The sequence below is a fragment of the Platalea leucorodia genome (assembly GCF_965183815.1).
Source record: "Platalea leucorodia genome assembly, chromosome: 10".
NCBI lineage: Eukaryota > Metazoa > Chordata > Aves > Pelecaniformes > Threskiornithidae > Platalea > Platalea leucorodia.
The window spans coordinates 11,192,933-11,209,138 of record NC_138832.1 but is presented as its reverse complement, the minus strand read 5'-3'; positions in this window follow the sequence as shown (position 1 = coordinate 11,209,138).

Here is a 16,206-nt window from a genome sequence, read left to right as displayed (position 1 = left end):
GGCAAGGGGAGCCGTGGAGGCTGCACTCGCCCGCTGCTCGCCCTCACCCTGGCCGCGCGAGAGCAGCATCAGCCGGAGGCTGGCTCCGCACCTCAGCAGGCGGCTTTGCAGCCTGGTCCCTGCTAAAAGGCATTGCTTGGTGGTCAGAGGATGCTCGTCCTGTCTCAGCCACATGTCCTTACCCTGGGAGAGATGACAGCGGTGGCAGGGCACCTCCATTTTGCCCCAGAGCATCCTTACATGCCCACCTAGTAAATCTCTCCCAAGCTCAGAGGGGAGCAGAGTTGCCTTGGAATTATTGGAGCACAAAATAAGGGCTGTATGCAGATGGGAGGACGTGGCTCTGGTGGAGGCTCAGCTGGGCAGGGAATCCACGAATGGAGAACACCTTGTCCAACGAGGAAAATCCGCAGAAAAAAAAAACAAAACCAAACCAAACCAAAACAAAAAAAAAAAAAAAAACAAAAAACACGGAGGGTATCTCAAACCTGCACTGCACATGTGCAGGCAATTCATTGCTGGTCATTAAGGAAATGGGCCCATGCTGTGCCTGCCCTCCTGATATGCCCAGGGAACACAGCAGGCTCAGAAATCAGGGTATGACAGGCATAATAAGAAACACTCATCCCAGAAAATCACGTTACTGCATCCAGCCCGCCCGAGCAGCAAGGCCTCGCAGGGCTGGGCATGCAGACACCTTTCCAGAGCCTGCGGAGGGACCACAGGTAATGCCAGACAAGAAGAGTGGTACAAATGATGGGGAGAAGCAATCGCACCTACTGCCTCATCCATGACACAGGGATGGGCTGAGCCATCACGACTGGGGCTGATCCTGCTCTACCCCTGGCCCCCATCACCTCTGTGCATCATTCCCCTCCACCTCCTCCTGCACCACCAGGCAGTGACAAACACACCCGGCAAAAGCACGACACTGCTGCATTATCCCCCAAACAGCTGCCAAAGCCTAAGAAACAAAAGGTGTATCAAGGGACAGAAATACAGCTGAGGCACCCAGAGCCCCCAAGCTCTGCTCTGCCCCCCCACCCCTGGAGCTGCCTCTGCAGCGCAGTGCCTCAGCTGGCCTGCTCTGCCTCCAGCTCCGGAAGAAAACCATCATTCGTCTAATATTCCTTACAGCAATGCTCCTCCTTCAGCAGAGAACTGACTTTTGCCTAGCAGTGACATCCCAGGGGTGCAATGATGGCTGAGGACCCCCCCAGAGCTGCATTCCCAAGTGGGATCTCAAAGGTGCTTCAGACCCACCACTCTGCCTGACATTGCTGGAAGGCAAACTGCCCAGTGCAAATCATCTGCTCAAGTTCCTTCGGGTACCACGGGTTAGGATAAAGCCAAATTATTAATGACTGTCATATCTAATTTGTATGACTGGAAGCTACAGGCAGCTTCCAGTCTTTATGATAGTGCCCACAACTCCCCACAGAGCCATTTCAACTGACCCGTCATCATTTTCTCTCTGCAGGAACACCACAGCCCTGCCAGCAGTGGCTTACCAGCTGATTTCCTGACTCAAGAGCTTCTTCGGGGCTGCGGCCACATGCTGCCGTGGGCATTGCTGCTCCATCAACTCCTCCAGCCAAGCAATTTCACTGCACCAGGCAGCGCCGCTCTGCAGCCCGCAGCTGCCCGGCTGGGCTGTGCACACCAGTCACTGCAAAATTAGGGCTGAATTCACCACCCACTTTGCGGTCCTTGGAGCGGCCGCACATCCAGCATAACCACCCTATCCTGGCACAATGAGGAATCTCTTTTTACAAAACACAGCCAAAAATCAGCTTCTTGCCACAGCTCCTCAGAATTATGTTATGATGATATTCCTTTGGGTTTTTGTTTAATCCTCATCCATGGTTCTTTTAATAGCTTTTAAAAACCATGGAAATCTGAAGACAAAAACCATAAGCTAAGATAGAATTAAAGTTCCAAGTACACATCCTGAACTTAAATAAAATGATGCTACAGGACTTGCAACTGTCTCCAATTATGAGTTTTATGAAGCATCAGGCACAGAGGTGAGTAACGTTAGCAATAGCCAAATATGTCCAGATATGGAGATGCACAGTTAAGACCACAGCAGCCCTAATGTTACCCTTGAGAGCCACGATGCCTTAACACTCAAATCCAGATCAAAATATTTTAACATTTTAACATTTGTAATTCCACATTTGGTTCTATCATTTTTAAAGACTTTTTCCTCCATCTGCCCCCGCAGCACAGAATAAAGGCACCCAAACAATCTCAGCGACATGCTCCTAAGCCTTCCTATGTTTGGATTGTTTTTCAATTACAAGCCCAAAAAATGATGCAAACCCTAAATCTGGAATTCCCTGGGTTTCAAATGCCTCATTTGGGATGATTACAATACCCCCGTAACACATCTTATACCCTCATATTGCTGTTCTGTGCTCTGTGCTTTCTGCTGTAACTTCATGTTAACATAATGTTTAGGATAGGAATTTAGCCTTAATTTAACATTGACAGACTGCCATGAAAACCTGAGCTCCTTTGCTGGAGGCTGTTGCATGCACCTTGCATTGCTGCCTGCTGCCTCAAGACCTCTTAAGCTTCCCTTTGGTCTTTCAAAGCATGCAAAATAACCAGGAGATCTGAGAAAGGACATTTCATTCAGGGAAGCAATTCCCCTCACATCCCACAGGAGGTGGGAGCAAAACTTCCCCAGTTTTGCCGCCTACAGTGCTCCCATTCTTCCCTCCAGCAGCAAAGCCAAACGCATCCCCCAGCAAAGATGGCTGCTGCCTCCCCGCAGCCCTGCGCCAGGAGGAGCCGTGCCTGCCAACTGGAAGGGAAACCGGGCCGGGCTGGGCAGATACAGCCAAACTGGGGATGCTCAGACAAGCACACAGCGAGGAGCTGGGAGGATAAAGACACCGCAGGCATCCCAGGTCGCTCTGCCAGACCGCTGGTGGGGTGAGCAGAGGAAGTGAGGCTGCTAGCTGTTAGGGATGTTATTCATGTGCTTTGGAAAACAAATGCTCTATCGGTATTTCCACGGCTGTACTGTCTGCCAGACGGCTCCCTCCTCAACAAGGAGATGCTCTCCATGGAAACCTGGGCGGGCGGGATCCTCTGGAAGCCTCCCTCGCAGATGCACAGTCAGGCGTCTCAACACCAGCCAGACGAGCCGGATCCACACCTTCCCTGGCAGGCGGCCGAGGAGATGTGAGCAGGCAGCCTGCCCTCATATTGGACCCTTCATCAGGGTCCAGCCTCCTGCCCCCCTGAGCACTCAGGCTGACCCAGCCCCAAGCTCATCACATTGATGCTGTGGCTCTATGTCCCGTGTGGTCCAGAGCCAGGACAGACTGGGACCTCAAACCGCCCAACTGGCACGGATGGATGATCTCCTCCCAACAGCAAGCGGACAGGATGTCCCGTTGCACCCTCCAGCCACTCTGCCTTGTGCAGCTCTGCTCACCATCTGACCCCATTGTATCACATTGAGAGGTAGCTGGGGGCCAGCTCACACACCCCAGCATGGACACGCACCCAGTACACAGCATGAGAAACCTCGGCCTCCTCTTCCCCAGAGCAACCAAGCTCCAGCCCTTTCCACCAGCCTGTGCTCTGTGACCTCAGGCTGATGCTCAGCTCTCAGGCAGCAGCACCTGCCAGCTGCGCTCCCCACCCTGCCAGCTGCTCTCCTCCACCGGGCAGCGACCCCGGCTCTCACCAACCCCTGGTCCCATCCCACCTGGCCTGCAATGCTGCAGAAACCCCGTAGGAAACCCTGGGGAGCACAGAAGCTGCACCACAACTGGACTGACATGCTTGCGTCCATGTGTTCCAGCGGCTCCGGAGGAGCATCCCTCTGCCAGCAGGTCTCAGCTCGCACCCTCTGCTTGTGACCTGGGTCAATGCTTGAGGATAATACTACAGAGCAATGTTGGTGGTTTCATGCTATAGATTAGATTGTGCCCAGTGGGTCTTTCTGACCCACCCCAGGTTACCCATCCATGCCACAGGCAGACATTTCCCAGTCTCACAGCACTGTGGGAGTGATTCCTAGGACTTCAGGTCCATCACAGAGCTGGTGCACAGTAATAGATGGTTACCAGTGTCTTGCAGTTACACTGAAAGGGGACAAGTAGGGTTTCAGAAAGGTCTGCCCTGCTGCTGCTACTGCTCTGCTTTTCCATGACTGACCTAAATGACAGAACAGAGTGTTTTATAAAATCTGCACATGACATCCAGTGCTTTGGAGGCCAGGACAGGAATTTGACACACTCCCGACAGACTGGGGAAAGGGCTGAGAGATGATGGGCAGGGCTGTAAGTCATTGGGAGGTAAAAAAACTGCACAAACAGACCATGGAAGAAAAGACAGCAGCGTTTCTGCCAGAATGGTCATAAGGGCTACAGGGGAGTACAAACTGAACGTGAGCCAGCATGTCATTGCCACAAAAAAAGGCAAATACAGTAGGATATGTGAAGGGTCAGCTTATAAAGACGTGAAGTAATTGCTCTGCTCTCCTTTCAGCTCATAAAGGCACATCAAGTAATTATACTGTTCTCCTCCAGAGAACCAGTTCATTCCCCAAAAGCTTTGGACCAACTGAGAGAGGCCATGGGAGACCAGCAAGACCACCAAAAAACCTGGGACAAAAGCCTGGAAGAGTGGGGCTAGTCTAGACAAGACAAGTCAGAGGATGCAGTTTTATAACATGTAAAGGCCACTGCAAAAGAGGTCAGAAGAGTCTGACATTGAACTTCATGTTAGGTAGGAGACACATTCCTATTACGAAAGGAGAGTCAAGTGTACACCAGGAAAAGTTAAAGCACCCCATGCATATCTGCAAAGGGTGCTACATGGCAGATGTCTGGACCAAGTAACCCCTCGGCAACCCCTCCAACCCAGTCTCCTACACTTCTCATCACTCTGCCTGGCAGCTCTGTCCCTGCCCTCATTCGTTCAGTGTTTATTACCATTTGGGCAAACTACAGCCACCTTGGCCACGAAGCCTTCAGCATTTGGGATGCTCTGACAGAGCGGAACACTTAGGAGGCTTCCCAGCACTGTGGAGCCCATCACATCTGTTCTCCACTCTGCAGAGGTCTCCCCCAGAGTCTGGTGTCCCCCATCTCACTCTCCTCCTAGAGGCACATTTGCAGCACCTCCGATACCTAGGCACTACAGTCACTCTGATGGGATAGAAGGAAAAACAGTCACAACCTCACCCTCGTTTGCTTCAAGTGCAAGATACATCCCTATGACTTGCCTTTCCTAACTTCTACCCAGAGCACCACCAATATTCAAAGCAAGCTGCACATCAGAAACCTACGAGACACTCCACTGCACATCCTTTGCCCTAGGGAGAGGATGAGAGACTGTGTGAGAAGTGTCAGTGAAGTTCCTCAATGCTGCAAGAACATATGTGGGACAGAAGCTCTTTGACAACTCCCAGACACGTGCCAAGATCCTCGAGAGCTCCCATTCAGAACAGAAGAATGTTACGCAAAACCCCTAGAAACAGACAATTTTAAGTGCCACTTCTGCTGTGGTGCCAATGGCCTGCTGCAATATGACCTGTCCCCATTTGCTCCATGGCCTTTAATGAGTCCTTCATGAAGGAGCCAAGCCTGCCTTACGAAGGACACCAGGGGCAAAGCAGACCTTTCTCTTGCCCACACTTCAGCCTTTCCAGGCACTTTCAGTGTTGAATGGCAGTGCACTGTTCAATGCCCAGCTCCAGAAGGCACACTACGCAGCAGGTGAGACAGCCTGGCTCATGTCCAACTCCTGTTTAGCATCAAAAGCTCCAAAAATGCAGGAGGTTTCTCAGTGTCACTGAGCTGAGACTGGTGATGCTGCTGAAGGACAGCCAGTGAACACTGCAGCAAGGGCAGTGTTGGGGTCAGCACCCAATACTGCCAACGCAAGCAGAGGGTGGCCTCTATAGAGGACCCAATGACAGCCATGCTTGAAAGCCTGGGCTCTTTTGGAGTGGGCTACATGCTCACCTTGAGCTGGTCTAGGTTTTGACTGCCCTTCCCACTCACTGCTTCCCAGGAGCCTAGTGGAAAGCTGAGGCAGGGCCACATGGCACAGCCAGCAGCTGCTGTGTGAGCAAGAGGCTCTGCTGGGACAGATCCCTGGCTGTGAAGAGGGCAGTGGCAGCAGCCTCTTGGTGGGCTGCCGGGTTTCCATGTGGCTCAGGGATAGCTGCTGGAAGTAGGACATTTAGTGCCACAATCTGTATAGGAATAATCTGGATTATCTCACGTTATGGCTTCCCTGACCCCAGCATGAAGAAGTGGCGGCAGCTTTTCTCTCCCTCACCTTGCTGCTTGCAGTTTCAATTTACAAATGCTTCCCTGCAGGGGCAGAGGTTAATGAGAACCACTGTCTAAACAGCAAACACAGTGCCCTGGCCTTGGCACGGATATACATGCACTTGCTCCCCAGCCAGAACAACTGGCAGCAAAGGAAGAGAGCCTGACCCAGCCTGGAAGATCAAAGAGCCCCGGAGGAGACTCCAGAAGCCCCTGCGGTGGCGTCGCGGCACACGCTGCAACGGCTGGATGTGCCATCGCTCTATCCCAGCCCCAACGCACCTGGTCCGGCCTGGCAGGACCGACCACCACGGGACGGCGCTTTGTGCTGTTCCCTGAAGATCGTGAGAGGGAGTGCAGGCTGCTCAGTGTCCCCCAGCCCTGCCAGCACCTTGTCACCCCCGGGCAGGGGCGGCGGGACCGGCGCCCCCCGTCACCGCCCCGGGGCCGGGCGGGAGCTGTCCCTTCAGCACCGCGCCGCTCCCGCCGCCCGCCGGCCTCTCCCGCCCCCGGAGAACGAGCGGTTCTCCTCCTCCGAGCAGACCCGCAGCACAGCCCTGCAGCCCGGATCGCCTAAAAGGCACGGAGTCCTTGCAGGAAAAGGGCTCGGTCTCTCTCCAGCTCCAGCGGGCCGTGTGTCTGGCAGCCGGAGGACGGGCGGGACGTGCAAGGATGTCTGCCGAGCAAACTCTGCATCACCTGGACTAGAGGAGGGGCGACCTCATTGCTCTCCACAGCTTCCTCAGTGGAGAGGGAGGTGTTGAGCTCTTCTCCCTGGTATCCAGCGATAGGATGCGTGGGAATGGTTCAAAGATGCGCCAGGGGAGGTTTAGACTGGGCATTAGGAAGCATTTCTGTACCAAGAGGGTGGTCAAACACTGGAACAGGCTTCCTAGAGAGGTGGTTGATGCCCCAAGCCTGTCAGTGTTTGAGAGGCATTTGGACAATGCCCTTAGTAATTTGCTTTTACTTTTGGTCAGCCCTGAATTGGTCAGGCAGTTGGACTAGATGATCCTTGTAGGTCCCTTTCAACTGAAATATTCTGCTCTATTCTAGACAAAACAGCACTTCTTAAATAAATGGCAGAATTACTCCAGCACTCACTTTGTGTGGGCAGGTGACTTACAATGCAAAAGTGCATCCACAGAACCCTGGCATTTCCAGACATCTATTCAGGAGCGAACTGACAGACAATCTGCTTTCAGCAAGCCCTTGGCACCAGCACAAAGTTCATGCCAAGACAACTCGCTCACTCTCCAACACATCACAAACAAGCACCAGGCACCTACTTTAAGGCAATATAAGATCACTTACAAATCTGAGATCAACACTCCACAGCTAGTGACTGGAGTGCAAATCTCACCCAGCGAAGAGCGAGCTGTCAGCACAAGCAGCATTCCCCTCGCTTCCTTCTCCACCTTCGGTGAGCTGCGCATTGACATTATCCCAGCTGCTCATCACCATCCCCCTCACATCTGCCAGAGTAATGGCTCCTATGTCCTCTCCCAAACAACCGCCTCTGAAACTACCGCGGCTAGCAGGGTCCCCGTTTTTTAAGTTAACATGGATCATTATGACTGAACCATGTTAGGGAGCAATTACACAAACACAAGACTCTTTTCAGAGCAACAAGCTTCTGAAACTGTAAGTCCAAACACGTTCATATTTCTTATGTTAGCAAAAGCTGGTTTGAAATTTAATAAAGAAAGGAGACTTCAGTGACCCAAAGAGGCTGGCTCGATGCAATGACATTTCTGAAATGCCCCAAACTAAGCAGCAAGTGTGAAACCCAGCTGCTGATGGAATGTCCTTCCCCAAAACTCTCTCATACCCCAATCCCTCAAGCTCCTTTCTGGGCACCCAGCCATGCAAAGGACATGGATCCCCCTCCAACCAATTGGGCCATGGGCAATTGGCACAAAGCCCTGTCCTACCTGGACCACCACCTGTGCTAATAACGGGTCAAGACACCTCAACACATGCTCCAAGGAAAGCTGAGAAAGCATCAGCGGCTGCAGGCAGGCTGAGTGCGTGCACAGCCAATGCTTTCCATGGACTAGCGTGGTCCGGAGGAGGCTCTATAAATGTAAGGAGGTGGGCTGGGCAGAGAGGAACCGACTGCAGCTTAAAATACAAAGACTTCCTGCAAATGCGCCTAGAGAGGGTGGGCAACAAAACCCAAGAGTGCTTTGAATGGGAACAGCTACACCCAAAATAAATTGTCAATGTTTCATTTTTACTGACTCAAAGCAGGAAGTCGAAACCACTTAATCACAGGTTGTAATCCAGACTGTGGCTGTAAGAACCTCTGGTTTCAGTAGCAGAGCTGATAAAGGATTGTTTCCTTTGCTGACATCTGCCCCAACTACTTGTTTCTGCCTGACATCACTGCCCACTGCTCTTTGTCAGCTGAGCAAAGTTTTGCGGGGTAAAATTGTAAACCAGATCATGGAGGTGATCAGGGCTAAAGGTAATGAAATCCAGGGCAAAGAACAAAGATAAGTAAAATAGTTGGAGACAAGCAGGGACTAACTTTTCCGTGGCAGCTGAAACATCACACAATTAGTCAGTTTTCCTGTGCAGAGATAAGGTTAGAAGTTATCTCGCAGTGTACAGGCACCACCTTCCTGCACCACCTGTTACCACCCTGTCTTGTACCATGGGATACCAATCCAGCCACCAAGTCCGTGGAGCAGGGTGGCTCTATGGAGACAGCAAATCCCTGTGCAATGGGGGGTGTGGGCCATCCTGACAGAGCCACCCCGTCAGGGTCACAACACAGGCAGCAGGGCCATGCGTGCTCCCTCACGGTGCTAGAAAGCCCAGGCATTGCAGTCCAGCACCAAATAGTTTCCTCACTGCAGGGTCCTTGGTGGCAATGCTCAGGAAAGCTGTCCCAGGAGATGTTTGAGCTAGCATCACCTCCACTGTCCACAGCACCTCCATCTTGTTACAATAGACCCTACTTCCAGGTGAAACACCAGACAGGCTCCATGCAGACCCACACCCCCAGAGCCCAGGCTGTGGGGCTGTGCCACCCCATGCCCCCTGGTTTCCCACAGCTAGGAGAGCTGCAGGTCTTGTCCTGCACCAGAGGGACGCCCCGGCTGAACCACAGGCCATCACCCTACTTGGAGAGGCGAGTGCCCCAGCACATCCCGCCTGACACAAGCTGCTGAGTTGTGTGTTAGTCCCAGTGGCCCTGACCAGAGACCAGACATGATTTTCTGACCATATTGCAAGAGTCAAGCCAGGGTCAGGGGAGCAGCATTTTCTCTGGCCAGCAAGGAACCCCCAGACAGACTCATCATCCTGGCATCACCGTGCTGGTGCCCCTTCCAGGCCTGATGGCATCAGCAGTGACCCACCGTTCCATGACACTGTGGCTTGCCTGGGGACACAGCCGACCCCAGCAGCAGCCACCACCGAGGACCAGGGCACTGCTCAGTCCCAGCTCTGCCGTGGCTGGCCTGGGTGACTGTGCTCCCCTCCTCACAGCACTGGTCTATTCATCTGCAACAGAGGGCAGCTCTCTGCAAAGCACTCAGAGGTGGGAGACCCAGAAAGCTCTGGGCTGGGGCAGGAGAAGGGGAGCTGTGACCACTGGTAGCAACACACACAGAGGACAGAGCACGGGCCAGTGCAAGCTGCATTTGCTAATGCTGTAACACCCATTCCCTCTGCTCCTGCCAGCAAGCGGGACTCACTGGAAATATCAGGAAGGGAAGATTCGAATGTGGAGGTGGGAAAACGCCATCGCTGCTGGAAGCACCACCGACTCCTCCGTCTGCAACACCCATCCTCCCCGCCACCCAGCTTGCAAGCTGCTGGTGGCAGAGAGCACCAGCTCCCTCTCGCTTCCAGCTGCGCCGTGCCCTCCCACACAGGGCAGGGGAGACCAGCCCCAGGGCAGCACCTCTCGGCAGGGCTCCTGCCGGCAGCCGGGGCTGCACACCCAGAGCCAACATGACACAGCGTCAAGCAGCCACGTCCTGCAGCAGCCACTGCTCCTCCAAGGTGACGTCAGCCTCCGCAAGAGCTGGCAGGCAGGACATGCTGTGCATGCCGGCCGCGCTGCTCCCAGACACCGCCTGGCTCCAGCAGACGCCGTGGCCTGTGTTCCTCACCAGCTACAGCTTATTTACAAATTGAATTTCACACTTGCATGCTCCAGAATAAGGCACAGGTGCTGGAGAAGCCACCCTCCCTCTCCACATCTGTCTTCCCCCTCTCCCTACCCTGCTGCAGAGTGCCGGCACTGAGGATAATGGCTGGCGGCTGTGGAGGAGGTCCTGGGCAAAGCTGCCGACCTGCACAGCTAGCATCGGCTCACAGCAGAGCTGCCACGGTGCTGGCGGTGCCCTCCACGCTCGGGGCAGCACCAGGGCGAGGGGAACCCCAGGGCCCCTGGCACAACGGTCTCCCGCACATGCTGCTGGCACAGCACGGCATCCAAAAATGCCTGTCTGCAGCTGACTAAGATAAAAGCCCATCCCAGAGTTACTGGTTTCCCCAGAAACCCTAAAGGCTTTCCCAGGAACTCTGGAAATGCACAGATTTGCTATGTGCTCCAGTGAGCAACCTAAAGAGTTCATATAGGTGTCATGGCCAGAGATCACCATCGTCACAGGTCATACATATAGCTGGCAGCCCGGACAGGTGCGGCATCAGTCACCTTGGAAGGACCTCAAGCAGTTAGATGGTCCAGCCCAAGCCCACAACAGCCTCTACTCAACTAAGACAAGCAGCTTCCTCAAGCAGGGGAGCCTGCCCTCAGCAAGAACCATTAGTCACTCACATTCCCAAACCGAAAAAAAAGCTGGCGTGACCAAGTAGAAGACCATGGAAACCCCCCAGGCTGGAGGGTCAGCCTGCAGCCAGGGCACCTCTGCAAAGCCTGGCTCTTGCTCATACAACCAGGGCTTGCTAAGGACTGAAGGCCAGGCAAACCAGCAGCTAGGAAGGAAGCCTGTTCAAATTTAATCCAAAATGTATTTTCTATTTTCCCTTGTAGCTTTCTCCTCCCATATTTTCTATCTTCAAGCACAAAAAAGCAGAAAGCCTAAAACCTCTGGCAAAAAATCCTTTAATGTGTTTTACTGTAAAGGCTGCCTAGTGTTAAGAAATAAGCTGGACCGGAGCAAATCAAGCAGCCTGGGGATGCCCTGTTTGTCCAGAGGGTGCAGACCAGGATGAAGCAGGATGTACAGGCAGGCTGCAAGGACCAGCAATGCCAAGGAAACGCAACCCCCAGTGCCAAGAAGGCTCCCGTGCTCCCTACTGCTTCTCAGAGGTTCCCGAGCACAGCTCTGTCTTGGCAGATGCCCACTTTGAAGCATCGCTCCCAGCAGACACAGGAGGAGGTTTTTGTTACAAAGAGCAGGTAACCATTTGGCTCCTCTTAAGGTCCTGAGCATCAAAGTACAGCAGCTCCCTGCCCCAGTTTGCAACCTCAGATCCTCATCAAGAGAGCCCAGCAGCAACAGAGACCAAAATGGCAATGAGACAGAAACAGAGATCGTTTCTGTCTTGAGGCACAGGATCTGTCCCCTTACGGCTGCTAGCCAAGGGCAGATTTCAGTTTTGTGGTTGCAAGAACGCCATTGTGCTGGCTGGATACTCCGCTCAGCCCTCGCGGACGAGGTCTTCCTGGAAGTCATGAGGATGGGAAACAGCGTCCTCTTCATGAGCTTCAACCTTGCTTGGCCTCATCCTGCTGCCCCCCACCCAAAGCCCACTGGGGACTGCTAGATCCCAGCTCATCCCTGCATCCTCCTCTCCAAGTCCACTTCTCCCACAGGAAGCAAACCTCTCCCAAGCTGAGCCTCACATCTCCCTGCTGTCCTTGCATGTCCCTGGACTGCTCAAGGAGTTGGGGGACAGCCTTCTGGCACCCCATGTACACCAAGGCAAGGCTGAACTGGACCCTCAATGGTAGCAGGACATGAGTCTTTTCTCATCTGGGCATAAAACCAGGAACAAAACTGAGACTGATGTTTCCTAACGTGTGTGAGAACAGGCAGAGCCAGGGGACAGGAGGAGGGGGAGATGAAGATCAGATCCCCGGTGATCCAAAAGCACCCACCACGTGCAGCGAGTACCAGGGAACTGGGACAATGCTTGGACAAGACTCCAGCTCTGCTGCCCACGTGTCGGGTGGGTGCCTTGTGCCCAGGGAACCAGAGGGAACAGAACTGCCAGGTAACACAGGAGGGAACGGATATTGCCATCCATCTTCAAACCAACTGAATTAGCAACTGTTCAGCGGACAAAAGTCCATCAGAAGTCTCCAGCAAAGGATCCTGTGATGCCAAGGCAGAAGATGGGTGCTTAGCACAGATCCCACCTCTCCCACCAGCTGCATCTCCATCACATGAGGAGAGCATCCCATGCTCTCAGCGAGGAAGCGCAACTGAGCAGGCATCTGTCACTCTGTGCCAAGCAAAGTAACACAGATCTGGATGGGGACAAACCCATCCTTCTTTACCAAAGTCCAGTGCTCCCTCCTGGCTCCACCCTCTCTGGTAGGCACAACATTATGAATATAACAGCTCAGACCAAGGGTCCACCTTGCCTTATGTACTTTCTTGCCAGTAGTCAGAAGCACGAACAATTTGCACTTCAGCAGCTCTCCAAGTCGGAGGTGGATCTCGGTGTATTTATTGGTTCTGGGGGAACCTCTTGTCCTTCTTGAATTCACCCTGTTTCTCCTGGAACCAATGTAAGGTTTCGCTGTTCACAACACCTTATTCTGACGACTTCTGCAGTTTAATAGCATGTCTGCAAGAGGCAATGCCCCTCCTCCTGTTTGGCACCTCCTGCTAGCTTCATTTGATGTGACCTTGTACTTGCATGGAAAGAAACAGTGAACAGTTAACCTCTATCCCTTCTCTCCTGGCCTCCTGTAGACATATCTTACCATCTTCTGTTGTTTCTTTTCCAGTCTGAAGAACCCTGCCTTATTTAGCCATTTTTTGCACAGAGGCCATCAGACCTCTGACCATTCCTACTGCAACTTCCAGGCATTTGAGTCCACAATGATCTCAACACCCACATATCTCTCTGAGCTCCCTTGGGCAGCTCTAGAGACAGAGACACAGAGCAACCCCTGCCCCCTGCCCCTGCATCACTGTCCCACGAGTCCTCAAGTTGCTCAGCAGTGCCTGAAGTCATGTAAGGGTAGAGGAAAGACATGAAGACAGCCGGACTCACAGACTCACCTCCACAACTCCTTTAGCACTGGATGCCAGCACCAGAAGATGGACACAGCCACCTCCATGGTGAGTGGCATGCGGACACTTTGGCCATGCTGCAGACTTGGGCTCCTTCTCCCACTCCTTGAGAGCAGCAGCTAATGAATGCCTGATGAAGACAAAGTCCCTGCAGCCCCTGATCACCATGCCAAAGGGCATTCTGAGCAGCTCCCTCCCCAAGCCCATCTCAAAAGCCTTCCTGACCAGCCTCTGCCAACCATCCTTGTCCTCACAAAGCACCAGCATCCCAGGCCCAGACCCAAACAAGGCTCGTGCACAGTACGAGCCCTGTAACATGCTCTCTCTGCAACCTTTCCCAAACTTTGCCGCCTGCTCTGCTGGCATGGCCAGAGCATCTGGCCACTGGGCAAAGCTTCGGCTCTGCTTGCCAGGCACCTCGCAGGATATGCTCACACTGAGATGCAGTTTAAAAATAACAGATGTTACTCCACTGTTCTGCATTTTGCAGTGTCAGGAACAAGGCTTCTTTACCAACAATCCCTTGAGCTCCTTGCCAAGGCTGTTTCAGCCCAAACAGTGCTCCCCGGCACAAAGTCTTGCTCGCAGACAACCCCCTCCTCCCCCACTGCTGGACAGACAACATGGCAAAAGGAGTATATTGCAAGGGCAGAGTTTCCCCACACAACTGCAAGACTAAGCAGGAACACAGGTTTCATCATGGACTGCAATACCACATTGCTACTGAGCCCAGACAAGCCTCCAAACAAACAGCATGTATCCTCCTAACCAGGGAAAACTTCCAGGAGCTGCACACACCAGACAGGACCTGGCAGCTGCAGCCAGAAGCCCCCGCATCTTTCCGCTGCTCCCGCTTCATCCCTGTTTCCCCTCAGTCAAGACTCGCTCCAGGGTCTGAATGATGTGGGTTCAAACTGCCAGCTCTGGCAACTGCAGGACTTCTTATTCATTCCCCTCACACCCGTTGCAGAATCCTGCTGAGGCCAACAGCACACAGCACTGGTCACAGCCTGCTCCCTGCCCCCAGCCCCGGGGAGCATCACATTAGGAGACCACCGGAGCATTTAGTCCACCATGCAGCACCACTCAGTGCCACAGTGCTCAAACCCAGCTTTCCTCGAGCACCCCAGTACCAGGATCCACCCTGCCTCCTTCTGCTGATGTGCCCCTGCCAGCCGGCTGCGACCACCTCCCCTCCGTGCTGACCCAAGCCGTGCACATGCCCTGGCTGTGGCTGTGGATGCAGGTACAAATGTCAGACCCCGATTAAGGAGCACCTTCTGAAATGCTCTGTCAGCGGCAGCTGATAACCAGACCATCAGGGGAGGAATCTCTGCCTGGGACCCCACAGGGAGCAAATAACTGTCCCATCCCAATGGCACCAAAAGCCCTAATGACAGAGCCAAGTTGTCCCTGCCCCATCCCTCTGCACTTGGTGCACAGCCCCAGGACAGCAGATACTCAGCCCCTCCGTGCTCTGCTGTGAGATTTCACAGGTTCCTCCATGGCTCCTCCTCAGCTCGTGCCCAGACACATGCTCCATGTCCCCATCCCCACCGCTTTCCACCATCCTTCCACCCTCCTCCTGTTACTGGATTCCTCCAGCTGCCACCAGCACAGCATGGACACCCCACACCAGTCTGTCTGAGGCCACAGCTGCTCCTGGACAGCCAAGAGGGCTTCCCTTCTCCCCCACCTGCTGCATAGAAGTAGCTCCTAGCAGGAAGGATAAGGGAAGATGGCAGCAAACTGCTTGGGAGGCAGCAGAACCGCTGTGGTTGGGGAGGTTTAGGAGGTGGATGAGCTGCTGCTGTTCAGGAATGGCTTAGAAGGAGCTTAGAGACTCAATGACCTTCCATACCTGCTGTCCTGAAACAACTCCTCCCTTGACACAAAGACAAGGCCAACGTGGACCTGCCAGAGGATTTTGGCAGTCACTATCTCCTTGCTCTTGCTCACAGACTCAATGTGATCCTGGTCAAAAGGTACCTGGACTGGGTCCCTGTCTGTGTTGGACCTGAGCACCCAGACCGGACCCCACAGAGAGCCAGGACAGACGCAGCCACCACAGCTGGAGCTTCGGCACAGCGCTCTGCCAATTCTCACGCTGCCTTCTGAAGCCTTGGCAGGCCCCTGCCCGCGGTCAAGGCACTGCCAGCCTGCACAGCAGCTCTGCTCGCAACTCCCAGGCTCTGCCTGCCCTCACCACCCTGCTCTCGAGCACCTTCACTCCAGCCCTTTGGGAGCAGAGCCTCTGCACGGGGTCTGGGAAGGAGACAGACCCAGATGTAAGGTCCAGGGCGACACCCTTGGCACAGGCTCAACCTTCCTCTCCAGCAAGGCTGCCCTAGATGCACATTGCATGTTGAATATGGGCAGTTGGAGGCTGTGCAAGGCAGTAGCACACAGACCCTGCCAAGATGGGCACTGCAACTCCATTTCCTCAGCACATCGCTGCACAGGGCCCACACGCCCAGGTTTGAGGGCTGCCCTGCATCTCAGCGGCTTTTGCTCGAGCCCTGGTGCTCCGGAGGTTGAGAGCTGCATGTTTGCAGGTGTCCAACCAAACTCTACATCCCGACTGCACATGTAACCATGGCAACTGCACATGCGAGTGGCAAAGCCTCGAGCTGGGCTAACTGCAAATGCAAATGAAGCAAACACATGCA